Here is a 14,512-nt window from a genome sequence, read left to right as displayed (position 1 = left end):
GGAGGTGCAAATCCTCCAATTTGAAGGAGGGTGTCCTCAGAGGACTCTGGGAAAAGAATCTTCTCTTTCAGTGATGGGGGAACTCCTCCCAAAGAAAAATGGGTCCCAAGAGATGCTGATCAAGACTGGGTAGATGTGGGGACCAAGTTAAAACCGCCCATCATCATTCCTGGGAAACCGGGGTTGTAATGCCCCAGTAATTCCGGGAATCAGGGAGGCGGAATGGTAATACGAGTCCGGTGGTAACCAGGCGGTTTTACTGCCTCGGTTATCGCCGGACTCGTAATGAGGCCCATAGTGTCAACCATGTTAGTTTAAATGGCACATGCCACATGGTTGAACAGAAACCTGACCAAATTGAATTCCACTTCCAGAATAACCAAATCCCAGACATGACAGTAATTGCAGTAGGACAACAAACTGTGATGGGGGGTCCTCTCTATTTGTGAAAATCAACCTTCCTTCCAGTCTAGGTGGCATTCCACACTGGAAGGGAGCACTCTGAAATTCTATACAAATTCACAATCAGAAAATCCTACTCCGATAGTCCAAAAAGATGAGAAATAAGCTCAAAGCTTGCCTGATATTCAGAAAATTGGAGAGCAGCTGTTCATCCTATTCAGTTAAATGAAGGGAAGGACTCTGTACTCGCCCGAGTGTGTGTGAACAATGGTAAGAGCTTCATCAGCAAGGCCATGTCCTGCAAACTCCCAAAAAATCCAGCCATTCCCACATTTAAACTGTTAGACAAATGGGAAATGGACCTGGAAACACCATATTCCAAACATCTCCTGTCTAGCAGGTGTATGCTCAAAATGTCCGTAGGTAACAAGAGCATAGTCCATAATTGTTGGGTCGTGCGAGATGTCCCTGCTGCATTTTATTTAGGCAGTGACATTCTCAATCGCTTTGCCATTAGTTTGGACCTAATAAACTTCAAAGCCTGGTCCCGATTAGCGGGTAATCCCATGTACTTTGATGACCCAGAGAAAGCATTTTGGTGAGCTCAACTGCTGCCATATGCAGTTGAAATTCAGATTGGAGAGGAAGTCACCATCCCAGAACGGTCCCAACAATTCTCACTTGAAGTAAAAATTAAAAGAGGACAGAAAGTGAAAAATCCTGACGCCTATGTCCATCTCAATGCTCATTTCCAACAGCAAGGGCTGGGGGTAAACCCAACACCACTAGTCAATATATAACACAACACCATTTCAATAGAGGTGGATAACAGCGACCTAAAGAGTATCACTCTGGGCGCAGGCACCATTATTGGAATGGCAGTTGATGACCAACATTTTTCCATAGATTTAGGTAACGAACTGTTAGGGCCAATCCCCAAGGACTGTTTTGACAGTGATAGCGACGACGACTCAACACCAGACAGGATCTTCACCCGGCATTGGGGGAATTTCCTGATGTACTCCTCTTGCCCTTATGGTAAGGAAGATGTGACCTGTGACTTCAGGAGGGATGAGGTGATCTTTCAAGTACACAAGGACTGCCTTCCCCAACTGAAGCCATCAGTCCAAATCAGTACTTTGACCAGGGACTTCTCCACTCAGCTGGAGGAGGCTGCTGAGATAGCCAGACCAGAGGTCTTTCCAGGGCTTCAGGCAGATGGTTGAAGAGAGAGTCAACCTAGCTGATGCCTGTGAGACTCTGGGGCAAAAGCAAAAATTGAAACAAGTGTTGTTAGATTCTCAAGATCTCTTTGCGGTAGACTCATATGACTGTGGTCGCACCGACATCCATACAACAACAATTCCCATGGACCCTGGCATGACTCCAGTGTTTGTGAAGCAATATCGCTTGCCTCTCGCATCAATGGAATCCCTTACTAAAATAATTAAGAACCTTGAGTCCCGTGGGATAATTCGTCCAGTCCATAGCACCTTCAATAATCCAGTGCTGAGGATTTTGAAACCAAACGGCCAGTGGAGACTCTGTGCTGACCTAAGGGAGCTCAACAAATGGGTCCATACTTCCCGATGGCCCCTTCCCTATATTGAACAAGGGCTGGCCCAGATCCAGGGGTCAAAGGTATTCACCACAATTGACCTGACCAATGGGTAATGGACTGTACCTGTCAGTAGGGAGGACAAATACAAGCTGGCCTTGACCTACGGGGGGCAGCAGTACACTTGGACCCGGACTCCCTTTGGATACATCAACTCCGGCAATGAATTTAACATCTTTCTGCATAAGGCCATGCCCGACTTGGGTGAATGGGGTAACCTGGCCTATGTAGATGATGTTCTAATCAAAAGCTCAACTGTGGAGGAACACATAGCGGAGATCCATTGTGTTCTGACACAGTTGAGGGCTGCCAGAGCAAAACTCTCTTTCCAAAAGGCACAGAGGTGCAGGACCCGTGTCAATTTCTTGGGGCATGAGATAACTGCTGAAGGTCTCTGTCCCCAGGAAAAGAAAGTAGAAGCACTCCAAAAAATAAAATACCCCACAACTCTGCGGGAACTAAGGAGCCTCCTTGGACTAACTAATTACAGCAGAAAGTTCATTGAGAATTACGCAGAGTTCACAAGACCCCTGATCCACCTTTTGAAGGGGGGGTCAAGTGGAAGTGGGGTCCAGAACAAGCCGAGGCAGTAAGACAACTCAAAAGAAGCCTCTCACAAGCACCTTGCCTAGCTTACCCTGTCAAAAACAAGGTTTTCTTCTTGGAGACAGGGCTCTCAAATACATGCTTGACTGCAGTATTATATCAAAAGCATGACAAGGTCAATAAAGTAATCTCCTATGCGGGTAAGACTTTATCCTCTGTGGAGGAAAAATTCAACAATTGTGAGAAGGTATTACAGCCTGTTTATCCAGTGGGAGCATATCATAGTGGAGACTCCACACCAACCTTTGCAATATCGTCAAAGTGACAGAATCCGGGCCAGAAATGTGAGCAATTCCCGAATTACTTCCTGGATTCTGTCAATGCAAGGCTTTTCTGTGGAGGTCAGATATGGCCAAAACAAGAAGAGTCCCCTCGCGCAAGGTCTGGCTGACTTGCATGACTGTGCCAGAGAAAACTGTCTCGGGACCAAAGTCTTAAAATCAAGGACAACATGGAGGCATACCTTAATTCCCCACACAAAGTCTATGAAGAAGACAAGTGTGAGGGAATTCCCACTGTTTATGTGGATGGGTGCTCCTACCATGTTGACAACAATGGGGAAAAGGAACTTGTGGCCGGCCTAGGGAATGCATGGGTGAATGATGCCCCAGAACCCTCTGCTAGGTACAAAATCAGTCGCCAAAGTAGTCAAGTAGCAGAGATGATGGCTGTGCATCAAGCCATCCTCACTGCTGTCCAACACCAACTCCACGAACTGGTCATAATCACTGATTCAGATTATGTACGGAACAGGTTCGTGGAGCACCTGGTTAACTGGAAAACCAGAGGCATGCTATGTGCTAATAATAAACCTTTAAAACATTTAAAATTAATAAAAAATATTGATCATCTGTCACCTCGAATGGGATGACCATTTACTGAAAAGGGTCATTCTAAAGTAGAGGGACCAGACAAAACTGGAAATGACCTAGCTGATCAGCTGGCCAAAACCGGAGCTATCCAAGGGGATCTACTTGAGATCGAGTCACTGTTGGGGAAAATCCAGGTCACTGCTATCACTAGGTCCCAGACAAATGCTCAAAATGGACTCTCAACTGCACAATGGAGTAAGGAGAGCCCAGATGCTGATTTGATTATGCCTCAAAAAGGGGATCCAATAATTGGTAAGTTTTATCAACACATTGAGGACCCTGAGAACTTTCCCCTGACGGATACCAATTACATTTGGAAAGAGGACCTCAGAGTGTTGATGAAATGTCCAAAAATGTTCTGAATCCAAGACGATTTGCTGGTGAGGAGATCCATATCTGGCCATGACCAGTGGGTGGTCCCTACCTCATTCTGAAGCCTGATGCTAAGTCATGCCCATGATGCAGCCACAGCCAGTCATCGGGGGTTTCATACGACATAAGAAATCTTACGAGAGGTTGAATACTGGCCACACATGGGCCAGGACCTCGACCAATACTTGAAGGGGCGTTTTGTGTGTGCACAATTTCAGCCAACATCACTCACACACAGTGCACACCTCCAAAAGAGGGGGATGACACTGCCTTGGTCAGATTTTCAAGTCTATTTTATCGGGCCCGTGATTTGCTCCTCTAGGGGGAACAAGTACACGTTGACCGTAACATGCTTGTCCACTAAATGGGTGGAATGTCTCCCGGCCCCAAATTGCGAGGCAGAAACAGCAGCTGCACTGATGATCAATCACATCTTCTCGCGTTTTGGACAACACCAAAGGATTGAGTCAGACCGAGGTAACCACTTCACTAGCAAAGTGATGACAAAGATGTGGGAGGTATTTGGGGTCAAAAGGAAACTACACATTGCCTACCGGCTGTCCTCTAGTGGTGGAGTTAAGAGGTACAACAAAACTATTGTGAGCATATTAAAAAGGTTTGTGGCAAATTCTGGACCAACATGGTACATTTGATTACCCCTTGTCCTGTTGGCCATCAGATCTACCCCTTCTTCTGCAACAAAAATGTCTCCATTTCAGCTGATGACTGGACGAAGAATGGTGCTACCCAAGCATCTGCTCTACAGAACCCAAGAGAAGACCTTGATAAATACCTCCACAATTCATGAGTATGTTGAGAATCTGAGAAAACACCGTCAACATGCTTTTGCCTATGCTCATCAGAATCTAGAGAGATCTGCAGACAGTATGAAGACCCACTATGATCTTAAGACAACTAAAAAGGTATACCAAGTTGGAGACCGAGTCTACTTGCACAAATTCCTCCCAAGTTGGTGGGGTCCTTTTGAAATTGTGGACAGAATCTCACCAGTCGCCTACAGAATCTGCATCCGCAAGGGCAGTTTGGCAGAAGGGGAAGACAAGTGGGTCCACATAAACCAGCTGAAGAGTTGCCATCCCAGGCATACTTTGCGGCAAATAGAGGAACCAACTGGAAACCCAGATGGGGAATAGTGCCAATTATAACCAATGCAAGTGTCTTTCCCACTGATAAAATCCCCAAATGACTTGTGGACACAGTAGTTGGAAAATATCCATAACCATGCTCTATTCTATCTTCTAGCATCTGGACTAAGAATCATCCAAAGGACTACCAAGGAGGACCATTCGGGGACCGGGAGGAAAGACCTAAGGAGCCCGGAGTGCCGTTCCATACTCCCAACCAGAACCAGCAATACTCCTGACCCGAATCGGTGAGGAGAGCGTGTCGCTTCATCACTAACGGGAGAAGCAGCTGAAGTTCTCCACATGGACAAAAGAAAAGAAAATCCCAATCTCCCGACTTCCCCTTGACGGGCGGTCAAAATCAAGTCGGGAGGGTGGCTCTGTGGTATGTATAGACCCACTCCGCTATGCTATGCGGCATCACCCTGTCAGTTATGGAGAAAGAAACGGCAGCAATGGCGGCAAAACCTTGTGTGAGCCAAAAACCTACAAAAACCTACAAAAACCTACAAAAAACGTGTGCTTCAGCACACAAAAAGAGGGATGCACAACCTGCCACCCATGGTGCATGTGCAGTGGAATGGAGCACACCCTGCAGAAATGTGCCAGTGGGTTCCATAACCAGCAAAAAGAAAGCAGAGTGCATCGCCTGATTGAAATCCTTAACAGTAGATAGGATGGAGTGATACCATTAGTTTAACTTTATGTCTATTGGCGATGGAACAAAACAAAATCAACCTCTATCTACTTACCAATACAAAGGGTCTTGTATTGGGCCAAACAGTACATCACCTATTGTTAATATTAAAATTGTTTATGAAAAGTACTGTACTCCCTCCCAAGGATTCTGTAAAATCCTGATGTCCCCTTTCAGTGAAGGAATTTTCATCATATAATCCAAAATCACTAAATCGTGCCTACCCATAAAAACAACCTCATGCAATATATGCCTGAGCCACCATAGATTTTACAGTTTTACATATGTTTCTCCCCCTAAATCTGAAGCATCCTGCATCCTTTCAATTAAGCTTCCTTTTGCCCAGACATCTGCACGTGGTCAACTTGGGCATACCAAGAATAGCTCCAGACACTGCAAACACACCTAAAGTGCCTTCTGATCTTGGGACATGGCCTTCTAAAATGCCCCAAACAGCTAAAAGTGACTCAAAGGTCAAACAGATACATTTCAGTCCATCTACAATCAATCAGACTTGCTTTCTTTCATTTAGAAATTACATTGGGCCTCATTACGAGTCGGGCTGTAGGGGATACTGGGCACCAGTAAGGAGACCGGTGCCGGTAATCCCCTACTGCCTGATTCTGAGGTCCCCTAACGGGAACTGCAAGGGACATGTGGTCGGCCACACGTCCCTTACAGGTCCCGTTAGGGGACCAGGCCGCTAATTACGGGCCTGCCATTAGCAGGCCCGTAAATAGCGCCTTCCCCATTCCCATTGAGCCCATTGAGGGCTCAAATGGGAATGGGGAATGTTTGGTGCAATGGGGACTTACCGGTCCCGCCAGGGTCGGACTAGTCCGGTAAGTCCCCATTGCACCACACCAGACTTGGTCCCGTTATTGGTGGCAGTCCTGGCACGAATAGGGCCATGACTACCACCAACCTCGTAATGAGGCTCATTCTCTTTCAATGCTATCCAGATTCAGAAGACGATTCTATGTCATTTTATTCTACTTACGTGTTTTTGCAAACTCTCTCAAAAGTAGGAACATTGAAGGGCTTTTTGATGGTTGTTTGCTTATTTTTCCTTCATGGGTATTACATCCACAAACTCCTCTTTACCTTCATCCCTCCCATTCCATCACCTTTCTTTTTCTCACCCATTTTTCCCGCTATATTTTTTCTTTTCCTGTTTTAGCCTAACTTTTCTTAACATTCCACATGAAACATATTTCTGCATTGCTGGCATGGAAATTCGACACAACAGGGGTTGTCAAAATTGTTTAATTTAATTTTCATTTTTCTGACTGCACACCCGCAAGATCAGTAGATGTCAAAACAAAGACTGACCTTCAAGCAAAGTGTTCCCTTAAATATGAAGGGTCTTTATAACTTTAGCTTATCTGCGCATCCCTTCAGACACAGTAGGGCTTTTATTACAGAATGTCAGAGTTAACCTCCCTTCAACTGTAGGTTGTTCACATTTTGTTTGCTTTTCTAAGTGGAAAGTAACCAAAACATCCATGCAACTAAAGCCTTTTCAATGAATGTTATGTTATGTTATGTAACTTTGCATTTATATAGCGTCTTATGTACCATTGGTATGGTCTGAAGGTGCTGGTAGGTTGAACGCCCTTGGGAACCGAAGTTCGACTCAGTAGAGAGAGTAGAGAGAGTCAAAGGTGCGTGTGAGCACCGGATATGTGTGCAGCTGGTGTGGCATTCGTGTAATAGCTGCTTCTTAGCGGTAGGTGTGGTGGTTAAGAGATCAAGAGTATGTGTTCGTTCTGGCAGGATTTATCCAGGCTGATTGAGGGAGCGTTAAGCCTGAGGAGAACGCCTGGCTAGGGTGTGTGTAACCAGCAGTGTTTAGTTAGAGTGATGGGGAGTATGAGGCAGATGTTGGTATGAGAACAGTAATACCGAATGGTGTCATAGTATCTCTGTGTTCTAGTTGAATGGTGGTGTAAAGAAGAGAGTAAGCGTGGTGATGTGATATGATGGGTTACCTGCTCTTTCAAACGTTCCATGCACTCCAAACCATTCCATTTAAGTCGCTCCAGTCCACTCCACGCACTCCAGTCCATTCCCCGCACTCCAATCGGTTGCACTCACTCCAATCCGTTCCACGCGCTCCAATCCGTTCAATGCATTCCAATCCGTTCTACACACTCTGATCCATTCCACGCATTTGAATCCGTTCAATGCATTCAAATCTGTTCCATGTACTCCGATCCGTTCCGTGTATTTCTAAGTTGTTTTATGCACTCCATCCACGTATTTCACCCCTACCATCCACATACTTCCCGGAACCTTTCACATATTACACCAGTACTTTCCACATACTTCATCCGTTCCATCCACATATTTCTTCACCTGTCCCATCCACATATGTCACCCTTTCTATTCACATACATCATTTGTACCATCCACATAGTTCACCCATTCCATCCACATACTTCACCTGTTCCATCCCCTCTAGGCACTCATCCGCTCTACATGCTCTACGCACTCATCGGCTCTACGCACTCATCCGCTCTACTTACTCATCCGCTCTACGCACTCATCCGCTCTACGCACTTTCAATGTGTTTGAAATAATATACTTGTACTCTTATACTATGCCATTTACATAATTGCAAGTACACATATTCTGAATAGAAATTGATGCTTCAGGTCATATATTGCAGCCTCCATAGCTTTATTGACTGTGCCAGGCACATCCAAGAAACATGTATTGTACTCTCAAGAATGTTTTGTCAGTGAAATGCTTATTCTGTAACTATCCTATAGATAGTATGTCACTAGTGCACACTTTGTTCTATGTCAAAGTCACCAATAATCGTTCTTCTTTTCCTATAACACATGTCTCTACTTCATTAATTTACTGCACTGTGGCACTGCATGCGTCCAATGAATATCTTTCTCAAAATGTGTCATGTCACCCTTTTTCCATCAGTCAGATATTTTATAAATGTACTCTTTTGATAGTGTTCCGCTTTTTAACTAAAAAGGTGATATTAGGAACAAAAATACGTTTTGCCATTTTGTAATAAAATCTGTTTTATATGAAAAATGAAGGGAACTTGAAACGACCATTCGTAATATATTTCTTAATCGTTATATTGATCTCTGCATTCATTTATTCTCAACAAGGTACACCAAACTAAGCTATACACTGAAAATGGAAATTAACCCCACTTACCATGTATTCAGATACAGTGACTGGAATATGGTCTCTGGTATTAAAGCAGTTGTGTTTTATTAAAGCAATAGAGTCTGAGCGGGGGGGGGGCATTACCAATCCGGTAATGCCCCGGGGCATCAGTTAAAAGCTCGAGCGAACCGTGGGCTTTAATGTAAGCCAGGGGACATTACCAGACCAGTAATGCCTCCCCTCCTTGGGTCCGATTGCTATTAGTACCCCGGCCCGTTGTCCCGGAGTACTAAAAGTATTTTTTCTCGAGTTGCAAAACGGCATGAAAGCCATTTCTCAACTAGAGAAAAAAAAAGTTAAAAGAATGGCCGCAACAGATCAGGGAGAAGGGACTACATGTAGTTTCTTTTCCCTTTCCATGGTGGCTAATGGCTTGGCGGAGATGCACCGGAAACAGTCCTGTTCCCAGAACCAGTGAGAGACAGAGCTACGCAGTAAGTGGGGCTGAGGTAGGGAGGGGAGTGGATACGTGGAAAAGGGGGTCGGCGTTGGAGGGAAGGGCCAGGAGATGCAGGGAGCGCACTTACCTTTGTTCCCCGTGAGGGAAGATGGTGGCCTCCTCCTCTGAGGAGTCTAAGAGCAGGGTCTTTCCCTGTGTAGTAAGGACCCTGTTTCGAGCCTCCTCATTGGATGGGAGGCCGCCACCACCCGCCCCTTTGCTGGGTACTAATCTGATATGTTCTCTCATTTCTATGCTGTTCTGTGACTGGTCTTCTATGGTGAGTTTGAAAACAGTGATGTTTTCACATGCCTCTGCAAATGATGTACCAAATGAAAATGTGCCTTATTTCCTCTGCTGTCTGTGTTATAGATATAATAGGAAACCGTTGGCGTTATGTCTTGTGTATGTCCTTCAGAAACACTAAATTAACCATTTGTGTGTATTGGACCACTCATGATTGTCAGTTGAATGTTCTTTCTGTACTTCCTCTGCTCTTACTTGCACATATTTGCAAGAGAGGATGATAATGACTGTTGTTTATTTCCCTCAAATCATCCCAGAAGCTTCTTCTAGACTGCTTCTGAAGAGATAAGTGTTACCAAACAGAGAAACTCAAATTAGTATATGTTTTAGTCTCTTTCCCTTTGACCGTGGACTCAATATGGAGTCTGTGGGCCATGGGCTGTAAGCAGAACACTGGTCAGGTGTTTTTTGTTTTGTTTTGGGGGTTATGGATTTATCATAAAGTCCACTGAGCACTTAAAGTGTAGGTCCCCTTTCTGTATGCGATGTCCAAACCAGGGAAATCGAGTCAGCTAATTACCTGATCTAAACAGACTATTCCTTTGGTACTTTTAATGTGTACATGGTCCTGTGGCGATGATGTCAGTGACTTTAATGGCCTTGATGTTTTTGGCTTTAACATCGAGATCACAGACTACGTGATGTAACCAGACCACCCCTTTACTCCCTTTTTGTTTTGGAGGTCCACGGACTGGGTAGCAAAGCCGAGGACAAGGTTATACATAAGATCTCTACTTATACAAAGATAATCATTTATATCATCGTTGTTCCTCATGGTCTTTGATGCCCTATTATATTTCTGTACGTTTCACAGACCACCTACTACCCAAAGTACACGTTCTGGAGTACACAGAGCTCAAGGAAGGTCTGCAGACCTTCTGATCTAACCTAAAACTGAGTAAAAGTAAACAGTTCCAAACTGAATATACTTTGACGTTAGTAAAATAGGAAATGATTGGTGTCTACAATGTAGATTTCAAAGAACTTTAAAAATGTATTTTTACATGTGCTGACACCTACTGTCTGTTGTTAACGCTACAGGATTAATCAGGAAACAGGAAACACAAGGCAACAGGCTTTGCACAGCTCCAGATCCTCTCTTGCCCTACAATGGCCTCTGCGTCTTCTCTGCTTTCCTGCTATTGACGTCCTTTTCACCGGCCCATACTCTGCCCGCTCGTGCTCAGATGGCCATGCTCTCCGGTCCAACTGGTTCCCTTCTGTGCTGCTTTTGACTCATTCTATACACCTGCAACCATTTAACAGGTTGCAGGTGTAAACACTTAGTTTCACTTGCCTGACCATAGTTATTAGGACATGACTGACCCTTATAGTATTCCTTAGGCCTCCTCCTCATCTCAGTACCAGAGCGGTGAAATGACATATTAGTGTTGACAAGCAAAATAAAAGTGGTTATGGCTTGAAGGTTTAGAATTAATTTTAACCTCGGGCACTAATACTGATGGTGCGGAAGATGAGGAAGAAGCCCAGAGTGGAGAATTGGATTAATGATTTGTTAGTATTGTCAAACTTTGGGTGGGTGATGTTTGTGAGACAAGGAAAGGAAGATAAGTATCAAGCTCTTTGGAAACCGTTTACAGATTTATATGGTGACTGTGTATCTGAGGATTAGTTGCTCCTATTGGATCCGACTACATGATAATGTATATGTGCATTAGTTGAGGATTCCCCCTGTTTTGTTTTTGTTCTGTTTTATGTAGTCTGTGTGATGTCTTTATGTTTTTGTACTGTGTTGTGTTACAATTTTCGATATGTTAGTTCGTGATTAGGTGTTTTCTTTTGAGAAAGGTAAAAAATTGGTTTTGAATTATCTGAGATGTTTCAATATTTATACATGCTTTAGATTGCTTTTGTTTCCATACCTATGTAATGCTGAGTGTTATGTTTTATACTCTGTTGAACGTTTGGTGATGTATATTTTGATTTTTGAAAATTAATTTCTACCTCTGGCATTGCTTTGGGCAACCCCCAGACCATCGTTCTTCACCTGTCAAGCCATTACAGAAAGGGGAAAGACCATATGCAAATTAGGATTGGTTCACCCCCAAGGAGGCAGTGCAGCCCAAACTGCTAAGTCATATCCCTTCTGCACGAGACCATAAGCATCCCCAGACATGTTTCAGCCTTGTTGGGCCTCATCAGTGAGGAGTAGCTTGGGTCTCTTGGCCCAGAAGGCACGGGACCCACGTCTGGGAATACCCTTCCAACTCAGGGTGACAAAAGCAAAACAAAAGAGTTTATTTATTTATTTTATTTATTTGCATTTGTAAAGCGCACAACTGCCGTGAGACAATGTGGCGCTGTTAAGAAGGCTTACTTGGTTACATAAGAGTTTGTGTAAAAACAAATAACAATAACTGCTGGCAAAGAATACAGTTTGCCTGATCCAGTTGGATAGGAAGCAGTAGCATACAATGCCTAGGGACAGTGTAAGTGGCACAGACATGTTACACAACCCCAACTTAAAGGCTGTCAACATTATACAATGCAGAGTCATTATAGGTTAGGTGGCACAGACATGATACACAACCCATCTTAAGGGGTGACAACATTATACAATGCAGGGTCATTCTAGGTTCGGTGGCACAGACATGATACACAACGCTGTCCAGTCATTTGGTCGAAAGACATTTGGTCGAAAGACAAATGGTCAACGGAATTTGGTCGAAAGACAAATGGTCGAATTTGTTTTTATTTATATATATATTTTTTAGGTTTTCGTTTAGGGAAAAAAAGGTTTTTTTTAGAAAAAAAGGGGGTTGGGGGGACCCCCCCAAAAAAAAAAAAAGTGAAAATACAAAAAAAAAAATTGACCATTTGTCTTTCGACCAAATGGTGTCGACCATTTGTCCTGTCAACCTTTTTTTTCGACCAAATGACTGGTAACCATACACAACCCATCTTAAAGGGTGGCAACATTATACAATGCAGGGTCATGATGTGTTAGGTAGCAGAGACAAGATACACAGCCCCATCTTAAAGGGTGGCAACATTATACAATGCAGAGTCATTCTAGGTTGGGTGGTAGAGATATGATGCATAGCTCCATCTGAAAGGGTGGCAGCATAATACCATGCAGAGTAATTCTAGGTTAGGTGGCAGAGACATGATACACAGCCCCATCTTGAAGGGTGGCAACATTATACCATGCAAAGTATTTCCGTGTTAGGTGGCACAGACATGATGAACAGCCCTTTCTTACAGGGCGGTAACACCGCATAGTGCATAAAGTCCTATATAGGGTGTGTGGTGGCATCGAGCTCAAGCAAACCCCATCTTGAAGGGCGGCAGGAGCAGTGGGCAAGTACATTGAGCAATCACATGTTGCATGTTGCATCTCACACACAGGCTACCACTGGGGAGGAAAGGGGCTCATTCTCACACACAGGCGACCAGCAGGGTGGGGGGATTCATTCTCACACACAGGTGCCCAGCAGGGTTGGGGGGCTCATTCTCACACACAGGCGACCAGCAGGGACGGGGGGCTCATTCTCACATACATGCGACCAGCAGGGTGGGGGGGTCATTCTCACACACATGCAACCAGCAGGGTGGGGGGGCTCATTCTCACACACAGGAGACCAGCAGGAGAGGGGTGGCTCATTCTCACACACATGCGACCAGCAAGAGGGGGGGTTCATTCTCACACACAGGCGACCAGCAGGGTGGGGGGGACTCATTCTCACACAGAGGTGCCCAGCGGGGTTGGGGGGGCTCATTCTCACACACAGGCGAGCAGGGACGGGGGGCTCATTCTCACACACATGCGACCAGCAGGGTGGGGGGTCATTCTCACACACATGCAACCAGCAGGGTGGGGGGGCTCATTCTCACACACAGGCGACCAGCAGAGAGGGGTGGCTCATTCTCACACACATGCAACCAGCAAGGGGGGTTCATTCTCACACAGAGGCGACCAGCATGGTGGGCGGGGGGCTCATTCTCACACACAGGCGACCAGCAGGGTGGGGGGGACTCATTCTCACACACAGGTGCCCAGCAGGGTTGGGGCGGCTCATTCTCACACACAGGCGACCTGCAGGGTGGGGGGGCTCACGGATACATACGTTGGTCAAGGGGGGGCGGGTGGCGTCCTGTGGTGGACAAGGGTAGAGAAGGGCCTTAGGAGTGCTACCGACTATCCCATAGGCCAAGATAGAGGGGGCTCCAGCCAATCACAGCACGCCACAACAATGCAGATTCCAATATACAGAGACTTAAATGCTACCAAGTGCGGGCCGCCATCTTGGAATGGCCGGTACACATTGAGATGAAGGGAGAGGGAGGCCAGTTACCCCAACAAACACAGGTACTCCCTGCAAATAAGTCTGTTGGTCGAGATCTTCAGGAGTAGAATGCTTTGTGCAAGCAGGCACGGAATTAGAGTACAAAAAGGGCGTGAACGTGTGCAGTGCAGAAAAAGCCCAGGTGTAATGCGGATGGCCCTCAGAGGGCTCCCGATGTGTGAGGGAGAGGCGCTGCTGCTTGGGTAGCACATCACAGGAAGACAGAAAGAGAGGAAAGGCAGGAAGGCAGGAAGTTGATGGCAGGAATGTTTAGAATTAATCTCAACCTCTGGCATTGCTCTGGCCAACCGTCGAGACCATCGTTCTTCAGCAGAAAAGCCATTACAGAAAAAGGAAAGACCATATGAAGAACATGCTTGGTTCCACCCCCAAAGGGGCAGTCCTGCCTGAACTGCTAAGTCACATACCTTCTGCGCGAGACCACAAGCATCCCCAAACATGTTTCAGCCTTGTTTGGCCTCATCAGTGAGGAGTAGCTTGGGTCTCTAGGCCCAGCAGGCACGGGACCCACGTTTGGGAATACCCTTCC

The sequence above is a fragment of the Ambystoma mexicanum genome, chromosome 5q (genome assembly GCF_040938575.1).
Source record: "Ambystoma mexicanum isolate Mex_15411 chromosome 5q, UKY_AmexF1_1, whole genome shotgun sequence".
NCBI classification, from domain to species: domain Eukaryota; kingdom Metazoa; phylum Chordata; class Amphibia; order Caudata; family Ambystomatidae; genus Ambystoma; species Ambystoma mexicanum.
Note: the sequence above shows the minus strand (reverse complement) of the source record.